Here is a 14053-nt window from a genome sequence, read left to right as displayed (position 1 = left end):
CACACCCACTTACTACAGTGGTATATGTAGGAGCTGATGAGCATGACAGCAACTGTCTTATAAAGGAAAACAAGACAAAATAATAATAATACATTTTAACACAACCTAAAAAGTGACCATCTTGACAGTAGATGAGTAGATATAAAGGGACTTTTTACAGCTGAGTCACCAGATCAGGCAGTGCGTTTGATAGCACCAACTTTCATCTTGTTGGTGGCATGATGATTATGAAAAAAAAAAAAATACCCTTTTTTTTTCCCGAAGTAGTTTTGATGTTAGAAATTTCTGAAAAATTATACCCTGCACCTGCTTTTCAGACAAGCTGTTTGTGAAAATATAAATGATGTGTGATTGGTAATAGACGTCTATCTTGTGACCCTGGCCTGTTGATACTTCTAATGCTATAGTGGTGCCTACATCAACATAACTGTTACTTTCTGTGCTGTGGCTACTTTTGTGATTGTTGTCTTAATTTCTTCTCCAGCGTACTACTTTCTTAGACAACTCTATTTGTTTGATGCAACTTTCTTTTTTGATTGCAGTCTTGATTTCATTCACAACCTAGTACTCACTTCAACAGGATTACTTGTTGGTGTTTTTATTGCCACTGCTGTATTTGCATTCCATGGATTTTACAGGCACTATCTTTCCCCTTCCTGTATCCTGGTACTTTACTGATGTTCTTCGTGTTTCACTGTTGCAGCCATTACATTTGGGTAATCTGCTTGCAGGTTGCCCTCAGTCGGCTTGATTAACAAAGTCTTGGGTCCTGTGTCGGTTGCTGTCCCTTCTTCCATGATGTCAGGTCATCAGGGGTATAAAACATGCAGCCGATGCCATTACATCAGTCTTTCTTGCCGTGTGGTGCTCGAAGCAGAAGCAGTTTGCAAGTGCCGGTCGGCCGACTCCTGAAATTGTCATTTTCGAGTTTCAGAACCGAAGTCTTCAACTTAAAGCTAAGTTACCCCATTGGGGAAACTTTTTCTTGCTCCTTACCGATGTCAGTAAAAGGTAATAATTGCATTACTTGTAGAAAGCAAATACCTCATAAAGATTTTCATTCGTACTATATTCCTTGCCTAGGCCCTGACCACGATGTACCTTGTTGTTGGTTTTGTGCTTTATTTAATCAGCGCACTATCCGTCGTTGGTATATTTTTGCCTCTAAATATTTCAGTTCTCTGTTTATTTATCCAGAAATGTCGGTTAGCCATCCGACTACTGGGATTCCGAAAAAATGCAAAGATAGACAGAGATAGGCCGCCGAAGTCCAAAATTGCCAACAATGCTTCTCCTGAGCCATTCGCCAGTTTGCCGGTGCTCAGTGAGGCGCTTTTGCAGCCCCTGATATCCGCTACTTTGGTTCGCAGGCCTCTACTGACACCCATTCAGAGTCCGGTATGCCGTGAGATACTTCAACTATGAAACCCACGGATGTCTCTACCTTGGATGGGTCCAGAGCCACTGTGCAGGTACCGGGTTCTGAGGGTGTATTCAGGCCTATGGACTTGCATATTAAATCGACGCCTCCTTCATTACTAAGGCCTAAATCTCGATCCATGTGTAAAAAAAACAACGCCCAGGCCACATGCTCAGGCCCCTATGCCTAAAAAACTAATGATAAAAATGGCTGAAGATCTAATAACTCTAATCAGGGGTAGTCAACACCCCCCCCCCCCAAGAGGCCTAGGGCTGAGCTTGATTATGAATCTTCTGATCAGGATTCTTTTTCTTCTGACTCTTCTGATTACCTGGATTTGTCTTTACCTGCTTATGAGGATTCTGATGCAGAGGATTCTATTCCGTCTGCTTTCCCTCCTGAGGATTTTTCTTTTGGGGAAACCTTACATACTTTAAGGGAGCATTTTCACTGGGAAAGCCAGGAATTTTCTGATTCAACAAAGAGGCTTAGGGATTTCCTTCTACCGCAGCATAGGCCTTTGGCTATTCCTCCTGTATTAGACATTGTTGATGATGATTTCTCGGAGTCCAGTTTGGCCTCTGATTCCCTACCTCCTGCTCCTAGTAAACCTGACAGATACTCCAGGGTTCCTGAGTCCCACAAGTTCCTTTTCAAAAATCCTTTCCAATAATCCAGAGACGATTTCTCAGGGGCCCAAGGGCATTAAGGCTTCTACTGCTAAAAATCCTACCCCTTCTGATAGAGACTCCAGGGCGCTGGAGAGATGGGGTAAAAAGGTTTATACTTTGGCAACCTTGGCAATCAGAGCTTTAAACTGCCAATTTCATATGTTAAAATATCAGCAACATGTCCTCCGATTGCTTAAACAGAAAATGATGTTGATTCCTGACTCTGTGAAAAATAAAGATTTACAGGACTTAATGCATTCTGCTGAACAAGTTGGAAAACATACTTTGCAATGTGGTCTTGATTCTTTAGAGGCCTCTTGCAGGGCTGCTGTTACTGGGTCTGTGCTTAGAAGACATGCTTGGCTTAAGGAGCAATCTTTGCCTGATTATGTTAAAGCTAAATTGTTGGATGCTCCTTTACATCAGGACCGCCTGTTTGGCAACAAGGCTGAAGAAGTTCTTAAAAAGATGGAAGATAAAGATAAATCTGTGCAAACTGTTAAAGATTTTTTACAAGTGCAGCCGCCTAGATTTAATAGGCACTGGTCTACTAAGAATTGGTCCTTTCCAGCCCCTTCCAGGTCTTTTCAAATCAAACCCAGACACAGCAAAAACCCCAGGTTTCAGTCCCAGGGGACTCTTAGAACTAAGCAGTGGGGGGCCTCCACTTCCAAATCTGGGATTAACAAGACACCCCCTAATGACTTCCTTTTAAAATTTCCAAGCACTTATCTTCTGACCACCCCTTTGGGGGGAAAGATTGTTCTTCATGCAAAGAACTGGAAACTCATAACCCAGGACAAATGGGTTTTAAATATAGCGTCCCAGGGATACAGATTTCATTTCCACACATTGCCAACACCAAGTGGGTGGCCGGACCTGCCCCTAAATCAATGGGCAGAGGCTCAAAAACAAGTACTTTCTCTCTTAAGCATGGGGGGTATTCAATTGGTACCAGAAGAGGAAAAGGAACAAGGTTACTACTCCAGACTTTTCCTGGTACCCAGAAAAGACAAATCATGGCATCCAGTCCTGGACTTGTCTACTCTAAACACCTTTCTGGAGATTCCAAAATTCAAGATTCTGACTCTTCACCAATTACTTCCTATGCTAGGCAAAGACACACTGGTTGGCAACACTTGATTTAAAAGAAGCATACCTGCACATCCCAATCAGGGAATCTTGCAGAAGATACCTACACTTCAAAGCAGACTTACACGCATTATCAGTTCTCTGCACTGCCCTTTGGCTTGTCTACTGCGCCCAGGGTATTCACTAAGTGCCTGGCTCCAGATGTTCTTCGTGTTTCACTGTTATAGTCATTACATTTGGGTAATCCTGCTGGCAGGTTGCCCTCAGTCAGCCTGAATTCCAAAGTCTTGGGTCCTGCGGTGGCTGTCGTCAGGGGTATAAAAGAGGCATCCAACGCCATTTTCTTTAGTCTTTCTTGCCGCGCGGTGCCCAAAGCAGAAGCAGTTCGCAAGTGGCGGTTGGCCGACTCCTGAGATTTTCGAGTTCGAATTTCAGATCCGAAGTCTCCTATACTGCTAAGTACCCCATTGGGGAAACTTTTTTCTTGCTCCAGAACCGATGTCAGAAAAAGTTAATAATTGTATTTCTTGTGGGAAGCAAATACCTCATAAGGACTTTCATTCTTACTGTATTCCTTGCCTAGGCCCTGATCATAATTTTCTGGGTTGTCGGATTTGTGCTAGATTTAACCAACGCACTATTAAGCGTCTGTATGATTTTGCTTTAAACTACTTTGGACGCAGATTTAATTATCCAGAAATGTCATTGGAAAGCAATCCGACTACTGGAGTTCACAAAAAAACGCAAAGAAAAAGAAAGACAGCCGAGGCCCAAAACCGACGACGAAGCTGCTCCTAAGCCAGTCGTCGGTTCGCTGGGTCTCGGTGAGGTGCATTCACAGGCACTGACGACCTCTACTTTAGAGTCGCAGGCCGCTACCGACTCCCACGTGGAGTCGGCCATGCCGCTGGAAACTCAGGGTATTGGAGCCTCGGACGATAACCCTTCAGATGGGTCCGGAGCCGCTGAGCAGGCACCATCTTCTGAGCGTGTATTCAGACCCAAACATCTATACATTAAACCAACTTCAAAGGCAAAGAAACAACCTCAAGAGCCACATGGACAGGCCTCCATGCCCAAAAAACAGATGCTCAAAATGGCCGAAGACTTGATTACCTTGATCAGGGGTTCCCATCCCCCTCCTGATAAGAGGCCTAGGCAAGAGACTGACTATGAATCTTCAGATCAGGTTTCCATTTCTTCTGATTCCTCTTCTGATCAGGAATATTCTTTTCCCCCCTATGAGGATTCTGATGCTGAAGAATCCATACCTTCAGCTTTTCCTCCTGAGGATTATTCTTTTGGGGAAACTTTACATACCATGAGGGAGCATTTCCACTGGGAGAGCCAAGATTTTTCAGAGTCTAAAAAGAGGCTCAGGGGTTTCCTGTTACTACCTCAGCACAAGCCACTAGCCATCCCTCCTGTGTTAGACATTATAGATGATGTGTTTTCGGAGTCAAGCCTTACCCTTGACTCCTTAGCTCCAGCTCTGGTTAAGCCTGACAGATATTACAGGGTTCCTGACTCACATAAATTCCTTTTTAAAAACCCTGCTGCAGACCCAGAAACTATTTCTCAGGGTCCCAAGGGTGTTAAGGCTTCCACTGCAAAAAACCCTACCCCTTCTGATAGGGATTCTAGGGCACTGGATAGATGGGGAAAAAAGTTTTATACATCTGCTACCTTGGCTATAAGGGCTTTAAACTGTCAGTTTCATATGCTCAAATATCAGCAACATGTCATGGCATTGCTTAAACAGAAAATGTTAAATTCTGAATGTGCAGAAAACAAGGAAATGCAGGATATATTGCATACAGCTGAACAAGTTGGAAAGCGTACTTTGCAATGTGGTTTTGATTTCTTTAGAGGTCTCCTGCAGGGCCACAGTTACAGGCTTTGTAATTAGAAGGCATGCTTGGTTAAAGGAACAAAATCTGCCTGATCATGTTAAAGTTAAATTATTAGATGCACCTTTACAGCATGATTCTTTGTTTGGTGTTAAAGAAAATGGAGAACAAGGCTAAATCTATGCAAACGGTCAACGATTTCTTACAAGTACAGCCACCTAGGTTTAGTAGACACTGGCCAACAAAGAATTGGTCCTTTCCAGTGTCAGGCAGACCTCAAAAGGGGCAGACCCAGATGCCCTAGAGGCAGATCCCAGGCTCAAGGTTCATACAGGTTAAAGCAATGGGGTGCTTCTACCTCCAAAAGTGGAGAAGACAAATCACAACCTTACAGGAAACAGTCCCAATGACTTCCCCCTGCCTGCACCAAGCACTTATTTCTTGGCAGCACCCTTAGGGGGAAAATTAGCACTTTTTTCTCAAAATTGGCACATTATAACCCAGGACAAGTGGGTACTAAATATCGTGGCCAGATCTGCCAAAAAATGAATGGGCAGAGGCACAAAAACAAGTCTCATCCCTCATGGGCATGAGGGCCATTCAACAAGTGCCAGAGCAAGAGCGGGGACAAGGATTTTACTCAAGACTGTTCTTGGTACCCAGAAAGGACAAGACCTTGAGGCCAATACTGGACCTATCGATTCTGAATACATTCCTGGATATACCAAAATTAAAAATGTTGACTTTGCAGCAGCTACTGCCCATGCTGGGCAAGAACGCTTGGCTTGTAACTTTAGACCTAAAAGAGGCATACCTGCATGTCCAAGTCAGACAAATATGCAGAAGATACCTCAGATTCTAGGCTGGCTCAATGCATTACCAATTCTCTGCACTGCCCTTAGGCTTATCTACTGTGCCCAGGGTCTTTACAAAGTGCCTGGCACCAGTAATTACATTCTGCAGACAAAGAGAAATACAAATATATTCTTACTTGGACGACTGTCTAATTCAAGCAGAGAACAAGGACATTCTTCTACAGCATCTGGCGTTTGTGAAAAAACTTCTAACATGCCTAGGGTACACAGTCAACGAAAAGAAATCAAAACTAGTACCCTCTCAAGAGATAATATTCCTGGGTGCAAGCTTAAATACAACTGCCCAGATGGCTTATCTCACGCCAGACAAAGACAACTGACTACCTACTTCAGAATGTTAGCAACAAAGGCCCAGTTATCTGCAAGGAAAATTCTGCAGGCTTTGGGTTTCATGGCATCCTGCATCCTACTTATTCCATATGCAAGACTGCATATGAGGAAACTTCAATGGTACCTAAAAAGTGTTTGGACTCAACATTGCCACAGCCTGGAAACTATAATTACTCTCATTCCCTGCCTGCAACAGGAGTTTCGATGGTGGGCAAAGGCTTGTCACCAAAACAAGGGACATCCATTCACATTACCCCCAGCCAGGCAAACACTAACAATGGATGCGTCAGATTATGCCTGGGGTGCCCACATGGCAGGAAGATGCATTCAGGGAACATGGACCTCAAACCAAATGCATCTACATATCAATCAAAAAGAGATGCTAGCTGTTCAAAATGCCCTGACAGCCTTGAAGGACCTAGTTCAACCAGGAGAACTACTGATAAAGACAGACAACACCGCGGTCATGTGGTATATAAACAAGAAGGGAGGCACACATTCTTACCCCTTTGCAGACTAGCCATGACTTTGTGGGACACAGCATTGATTTACCGAGTACATCTGCAGGCACAATTCCTGCCAGGAAGGAAAAATACTCTGGCAGACGAACTAAGCAGAAACCTTATGGATCCACATGAGTGGCAGCTGGATCCACAAGTCTTCAGCATGATAATAAGGAAATGGGGATGCCCGGACATAGATCTGTTTGCCTCTCCTCACAACTACCAACTACAGAGATTTTGCACAAGGATTTATCACAGACAAGCATGGAAAGTGGATGCCCTATCCTTCAGCTGGAAACCTATCAGTGTATGCCTTTCCCCCTCTGCCTCTCCTCCCCAGGGTACTCCTAAAGGTTAGACAGGAGAAGCCAAAGATGATACTGATTGCACCAGACTGGCCCCGCCAGCACTGGTACCCAATATTAAGGAGCTTGTCTCAATGCCCAGCTTGGACCCTACCTCTAGTACCGCATCTACTGTCCCAGCAAAACAATCAAATCCTGCACAGCCAGCTCAGGACTTTAAACCTGGCAGCATGGCAAATAATGTAGTCATACAAAACAGACCTCTCAGAAAAGCTGTGATGGATGTCATTTTGGAAGCCAGCAGGCCTAGTACTAGACAGTCTTATGCTGGAAAATGGAAGAGATTCTGTGCTTGGAACCAGGCACAAGGAACAGATACAGCTGTGCCAAACATTCCTCAGATTTTACAATACTTAACTGAGATGCTGGACAAAGGCCTATCTTTCTTTCTCATCTATTAAAATGCATGCCACTGCCATTTCGGCTCATTACAATGGAGAGCCACCAATCTTTTCTCATCCCTTATTAAAACAGTACCTCAGAGGAGCCAAATATTTAAGGCCTCCAAGGAGATCACCAATGCCTGCATGGGACCTCAACTATGTCTTGGAAAAACTCACCCTGCCACCTTTTGAGCCAGCTGCTACTGCTGATATAAAGTTTTTATCTTGGAAAACAGCTCTGCTCCTAGCAATAACTTCTGCAGGACGAGTTTCAGAGCTACAGGCACTCATGGCTATGGAACCTTTTATCATTTTTTATCTGGACAGGGTCTCCCTGAGGACAAACCCAACATTTATGCCTAAAGTGGTGTCCAGTGTGGCTCTTAACCAAACCATTCATCTCCCAACTTTTTATCCATATCCACAAAACAAGGGGGAAAGAATTCTGCTTTCTTTGGACGTACGCCGACAGCTTAGATTCTACCTGGACAGAACCAAAGTTTTCAGAAAAACAGAGCAATTACTAGTGGCATATGCTGCAGGATCACAAGGAAAGGTTTTCTCAAAGCAGACTATTTCAGAATGGATAGGCCACTGCATTCGTTTCTGCTACTTATACCATGGCAAGCCAGTGCCAAAGGGCATTAGGCCACATTCCACCAGAGCTGCAGCCATTTCAGCAGCCTTTCTCAGAGGAGTACCAACAAAGGACATTTTAGAGGCAGCTACTTAGAGTTCAGTGCACACCTTTACAAAGCACTATCATCTGCCACTCTACTCTAAATCCAGGGCAGGCTTTGCCACTGCAGTTCTGCAGGGTTTCATAGCCGCTCCTAATGCTGTTTAGCTCCAGCCTCCCAACCATAGCTTTGGGAATCTACCCAAATGTAATGACTGCAACAGTGAAACATGAATAACATAGTACAGTTGTGTACACTTACCATAAATGTAGATGTTCGAGTGTATTCACTGTTGCAGTCCAGGTTACCCACCCGCCATCCCCCTTTTTTCTTCTGATGGAACCTGTCTTTCCTTCTCTGATTTACACAACCTATGTGGTGTATTTGCTGGTGGATGAAGGTAAAGTTTATATTGGTGCATGTTATTTTATATATAGATATAAATTTTGACTACCCTTTTTTGGGGCACCTGACATCTGGGGCAAGAAAAACTAAAGAAAATGGTGTCTGCGGCTTCTTTTATACCCCTGACGGCCTGACGTCAGGGAAGGGGCGACGACAGCCGATGCAGGACCCAAGACTTTGAAATTCAGGCCGACTGAGGGCAACCTGCCAGCAGGATTACTGAAATGTAAGGACTGCAACAGTGAATACAATTGAACATCTACATTTATGGTAAGTGTACACAACTGTACTTTATTGCATTTTGCAGGCAAAGAAGTATTCAAATATACCCATACTTAGACGTTTGTCTAATTCAGGCAGAAAGCCAGGGCATACTTTTGAATCATCTGGCGTTTGTAAAAAGGGTTCTGACTTGTCTGGGGTACACCATAAACGAAAAGAAATCACAGCTGGTACCCTGTCAACAAATTACATTCCTGGGAGCAAGTTTGAATACAACTTCCCAGATGGCTTACCTCACGCCAGAAAAGCAAATTCATTTGATAACCTATTTCAAATAAGTGGCCACAAAAACCCTGCTTATCTGCAAGACAAATACTGCAAGCCTTGGGGTTCATGGTCTCCTGCATTCTTCTAATTCGTTATGAGGAAATTACAGTGGTATCTAAAAAGCCTATGGAGTCAACATTCTCACAGCCTAGAAACAATGATTCCTATAATACCTTGCCTACGCCTAGAGTTCCTCTGGTGGGCAGAGGCCTGCCACCAAAACAAGGGACTACCATTCACACTATCCACTGCCGCCCAAATACTAACAATAGATGCATCAGACTATGCATGGGGGGCTCATCTGGCAGGGAAGTGCATTCAGGGCAAATGGAACCAAAGTCAAATACACCTACATATCAATCAAAAAGAAATGTTAGCTGTACAGAATGCTCTGATGGCCTTTAAGGACTACATTCTTCGAGGACAGCTAATGGTAAAGACTGACAACACCACGGTTATGTGGTACATAAACAAGCGGGGGGGTACACATTCCTACCCCCTCTGCAGACTAGCCATGGCATTGTGGAACACAGCCTTGAGCTACCAGGTGCACCTACAAGCTCAATTCCTGCCAGGAAAATTAAATATACTGGCAGGCGGACTAAGCAGAAACCTCATGGACCCACACGAGTGGAAACTGGAACCAAAGATTTTCAACATGTTGACAAGTGAATGGGGGAGCCCAGACATAGACCTATTTGCCTCCCCCGAACTACCAATTGGACAAGTTTTGCACAAGGACTCCCCACAAACAAGCCTGGAAAGTGGATGCTCTGTCCTTCAGCTGGAAAAATCTATCAGTGTACGCCTTCCCCCCGCTGCCTCTGCTCTCCAAAGTAGTACTAAAAGTCAAACAGGACAAACCAAGGATGATTTTGATTGCTCCAGACTGGCTGCGCCACTCCTGCGCAGTGTGTCGCAGTTATCTCAGTTATCTCCTTGGCACCTGCCTCAGACCCCTTCCCTGCTGTCTCAGCAGGAGAACCAGATTCTGCACCCTCAGCTTCCAACATTGAACATTGCAGCTTGGCTACTTACTTAAACTCACCCTTATCATCCTTCAGCAAACCTGTGATGGATGTCATCTTAGAGGCATGGAGGCCTAGTACTAGAAAATATTATGCTGAAAAATGGAAAAGATTCTGGGCCTGGAACCAATCTCGAGGGATGAGCACAGCAGCGCCCAATTTACCTCAGATTTTGCAGTACTTAACTGAGATGCTTCACAAGGGCCTGTCTTTTTCCTCCATTAAAATCCACGCCTCAGCCATTTCAGCTCATAACACAGAACCTCCCCTCTTCTCTCATCCTCTGCTCAAGCAGTACCTCAGAGGGGCCAAAAATTTGAGACCACCCAGGAGAGCTCCAACTCCTGCCTGGGACCTTAACTTTGTACTGGAGAAACTCACTTTACCTCCTTTCGAGCCAGCTGCTACTGCAGACTTAAAATTTCTTTCTTGGAAAACAGCTTTCCTTTTAGCAATCACTTCAGCTAGAAGGATATCTGAATTACTCGCCCTTATGGCCCCTTATGGCAGTGGAGCCTTTCATCATCTTTCATGCGGACAGGGTGTCACTCAGGACACCCAAGGTGGTATCCAGTGTGGCTCTTAATCAGTCCATTCATTTGCCAACCTTTTTTCCCAATCCACAGAACAAAGGGGAACGGATTCTGCATTCCTTGGATGTGCACAGACAACTTAGATTCTACTTGGATAGGACTAGACCTTGAAGAAAATCTGAACAACTGCTGGTAGCATTTGCTGCAAGGGCAGAGGGGAAGGCTATTTCAAAACGAACCATTTCTAAATGGATAAGCCACTGCATTCATTTCTGCCATAAGCACCATGGAAAACCTATCCCTCAGGGGATCAGATCTCACTCCACCAGGGCTGCATCTACTTCTGCAGCCTTTCTCAGAGGTGTTCCTACCAGGGACATCCTAGAAGCTGCTACCTGGAGTTAGGTGCATACTTTCACCAAGCATTATCATTTGCCAATTTTCTCTAAATCCATAGCTGGCTTTGCCACTGCTATCTTGCAGGGCCTTATAGCTGGCCCTAGTGCTATATAAACTCCTCCTCCCAACCATAGCTTTGGGAATCTACCCAAATGTAATGACTGCAACAGTGAAACACGAAGAACATAGTACAGTTGTTTACACTTACCATAAATGTAGATGTTCAAGTGTTTTCACTGTTGCAGTCCGGGCTACCCTCTCTCCAGCCCCCTAACATCTTCTGGCTATACCTCTACTTTCCTTTACTGTGCTTAAAAGCCTTTTTGGTGTATTTGCTTTTTATTGGAGGTAATACCTTTGTTTTTTTATGTTTATTTTCTCCCCATTAGGGGGCACCTGACATCTGGGGCAAGAAAAACTGATGTAATGGCGTTGGCTGCATGTTTTATACCCCTGACAACCTGATGTCATGGAAGAAGGGACAGCAACCGATGCAGGACCCAAGACTTTGTTAATCAGGCCGACTGAGGGCAAACTGCAAGCAGATTACCCAAATGTAATGACTGCAACAGTGAATACACTCGAACATCTACATTTATGGTAAGTGTACACAACTGTACTTTTTGAACGAGAGTTTGGGTAAGTCATTCGTGTCTCAGTCAGTGCATTATCCGCTTCCCCTAAACGCACTGCATCAGCTAACTTTTAGTAGCAACTTCCTAGTAGCTTTCTGATTGATGCAGTCGTTCACACTGCATCGGTAGAGTATGGGATCTCTGCCTGAACAGACCCCCAGTGACAGCTTTCCAGACCTCAAAATCCCCTCCTCTGACTCTCTGTGATAGGGGATTGCCTAAACCAATCCCATCCTGTCAGAGGAGGCCTAACCCCTGCCATAGAGAGTCATTTGTTCAGTTTTTTAGTGCCAGTTGTAGAACTCAAATAGTTGTTTTTATCAGACCGCATTGGTATATTACAGCTTCCAGACTCTTGATAAGATCCCTTTGAGAACTTCTCTTCCTGTTTATTATTCTATACTTTAAATTTCTTTGTGCTTTATGTGTATGTGTATATATATGTATATATATATATACATATATATATATATATGTATATATATATATATATATATATCTATATGATTTACTATTATTATTTCGACTCACACTCGGACGACCGCACTGTGTTCGACAACGGAAAGTCGAACACAGCAATATCGAACTTTAAAAGCAAGCCTAGGAACGGGTTTTAACATGGGTCGAGATAGGGGTTCACTGCTATTGCCGAACTACAAACCTCGCCCCTATCTCGACCCATGTTAAAACCCGTTCCTAGGCTTGCTTTTAAAGTTCGATATTGCTGTGTTTGACTTTCCGTTGTCGGACATAGTGTGGTCGACCGAGTGTGAGTTGAAATAATGATAGTAAACCATACACATATATATATATATATATAGATATATATATATATATATATATGTATATCTGTATGCATGGACAGCACAATGGTGCAGCTTTGACATTGTTGCCTTACAGCAAGAGGTTCTCCAGGTTGATTCTCGGCTGGAGTGCCTTCTGTGTGGAGTCTGCATGTCCTCCCTGCGTTTGTGTGGGTTTTCTCCGGGTACTGCAGATGTTCTTCGTGTTTCACTGTTGCAGTCATCACACTTGGGTTATCTGCCTGCGGGTAGCCCACAGACGGCCTGAATACCAGAGTCTTGGGATTTCTGCTTCGGATGCTGTCGCCTCATCTATGCCGTAAGGGGTATAAAGCATGCAGCCGACGCAATTACATCAGCTTTTCTTGCCGTGTGGGAGCCCGAAGCAGAAGCAGTTCGCAAGTGCCGGTTGGCAGCTACCTGAAATTTTCGTTTTTCGACTTTCAAACCTGAAGTTTTCTAAAGCTAAAATACCCCTAGGGGATCCTTTTTTCTTGCTCTAACCGATGTCAGAAAAAGTTAACCATTGTCTTGCCTGTGGAAAGCAGATACCTCTCAGAGATTTTCATTCTTACTGCTTCACCTGTTTAGGCCCAGACCACGACGTCCCTTGCTGTCAGTTTTGTGCCTTGTTCAACACCTGAACTGTTCGTCATCAGGCTATTTTTGTCTCTCAATTCTTTCGCTCTCATTCTCCATATTCCGAAATGGCTTTGTTAAGCCATCCGACTACCGATCTTCCAAAAAATCGCGAAGATAGACAGAGATAGACTGCATAGGTCCAAAACTGCCGACGACACTTCCATTAAGCTAGTCGCCAGTCCGCCAGTACTCAGTGAGGCACTTTCGCAGCTCCTGTTACCCACTTCTGCAGATTTGCAGGCCTCTACAGAGACCCATTTGGAGTCCAGTATGCTGTGAGATGCTTCTTCGACTATGGAACCTGTGGATGTTTCTAGCTTGGATGGGTCCGGAGCCGCTGTGTAGGCACCGGCTTCTGAGGGTGTATTCAGACCTTCTGATGTTCTTATCAAACCGACTACTTCGTTAATAACTAAATCTACCGAATTTCTCAGGCCCAGAGTTTGCACTACGCCTAGGAAACCAAACAAAGCACATTCTCAAGCTCCCATGCCACAGAAACAAATGCTAAGAATGGCTGAAGACCTTATTACTTTAATTTGGCTGAAGCCAGCCTTCCCCCTCTAAAAGGCAAAGAATTGATTTTCCTTCTGATTCTTCAGACCATGAGTCTGATGACTCTGACCCCTGTGATTACCAGGACATACTCTTATCTACCTGTGAGGACTTGGATGCAGAGGGTTCAATTCCCTCAACCTCCCCCCAGAGGACCTTTCTTTCAGTGAAACCTTGCATACCCTAAGAGAGCATTTCTGCTGGGAATGCCAGGACTACCCACAGTCTAAAAAGAGACTCAGGGAATTTTTAGACTTGACTCGGCATAGGCCTCTAGCTATTCCCCCTGTCCTGGATATTGTAAATGATGTCTTCATGGAATCCAGCTTTACCCC

The 14053-nt window shown here is 44.3% G+C and overlaps 1 protein-coding gene across 3 annotated transcripts in view; it reads left to right on the top strand.

Annotated features, from left to right (window-relative positions):
* Positions 1-14053, top strand: part of BRPF3 (bromodomain and PHD finger containing 3) — a 1617494-nt gene that overhangs the window by 242123 nt on the left and 1361318 nt on the right. The gene's annotated exons all lie outside the window — the stretch shown is intronic.

This window comes from Protopterus annectens, chromosome 7.part0, assembly GCF_019279795.1.
Source record: "Protopterus annectens isolate FY-2018-M chromosome 7.part0, PAN1.0, whole genome shotgun sequence".
Taxonomy (NCBI): domain Eukaryota; kingdom Metazoa; phylum Chordata; order Ceratodontiformes; family Protopteridae; genus Protopterus; species Protopterus annectens.
The sequence above is the reverse complement of the archived record's forward strand: the minus strand, read 5'-3'. Positions and strand labels throughout refer to the sequence as shown.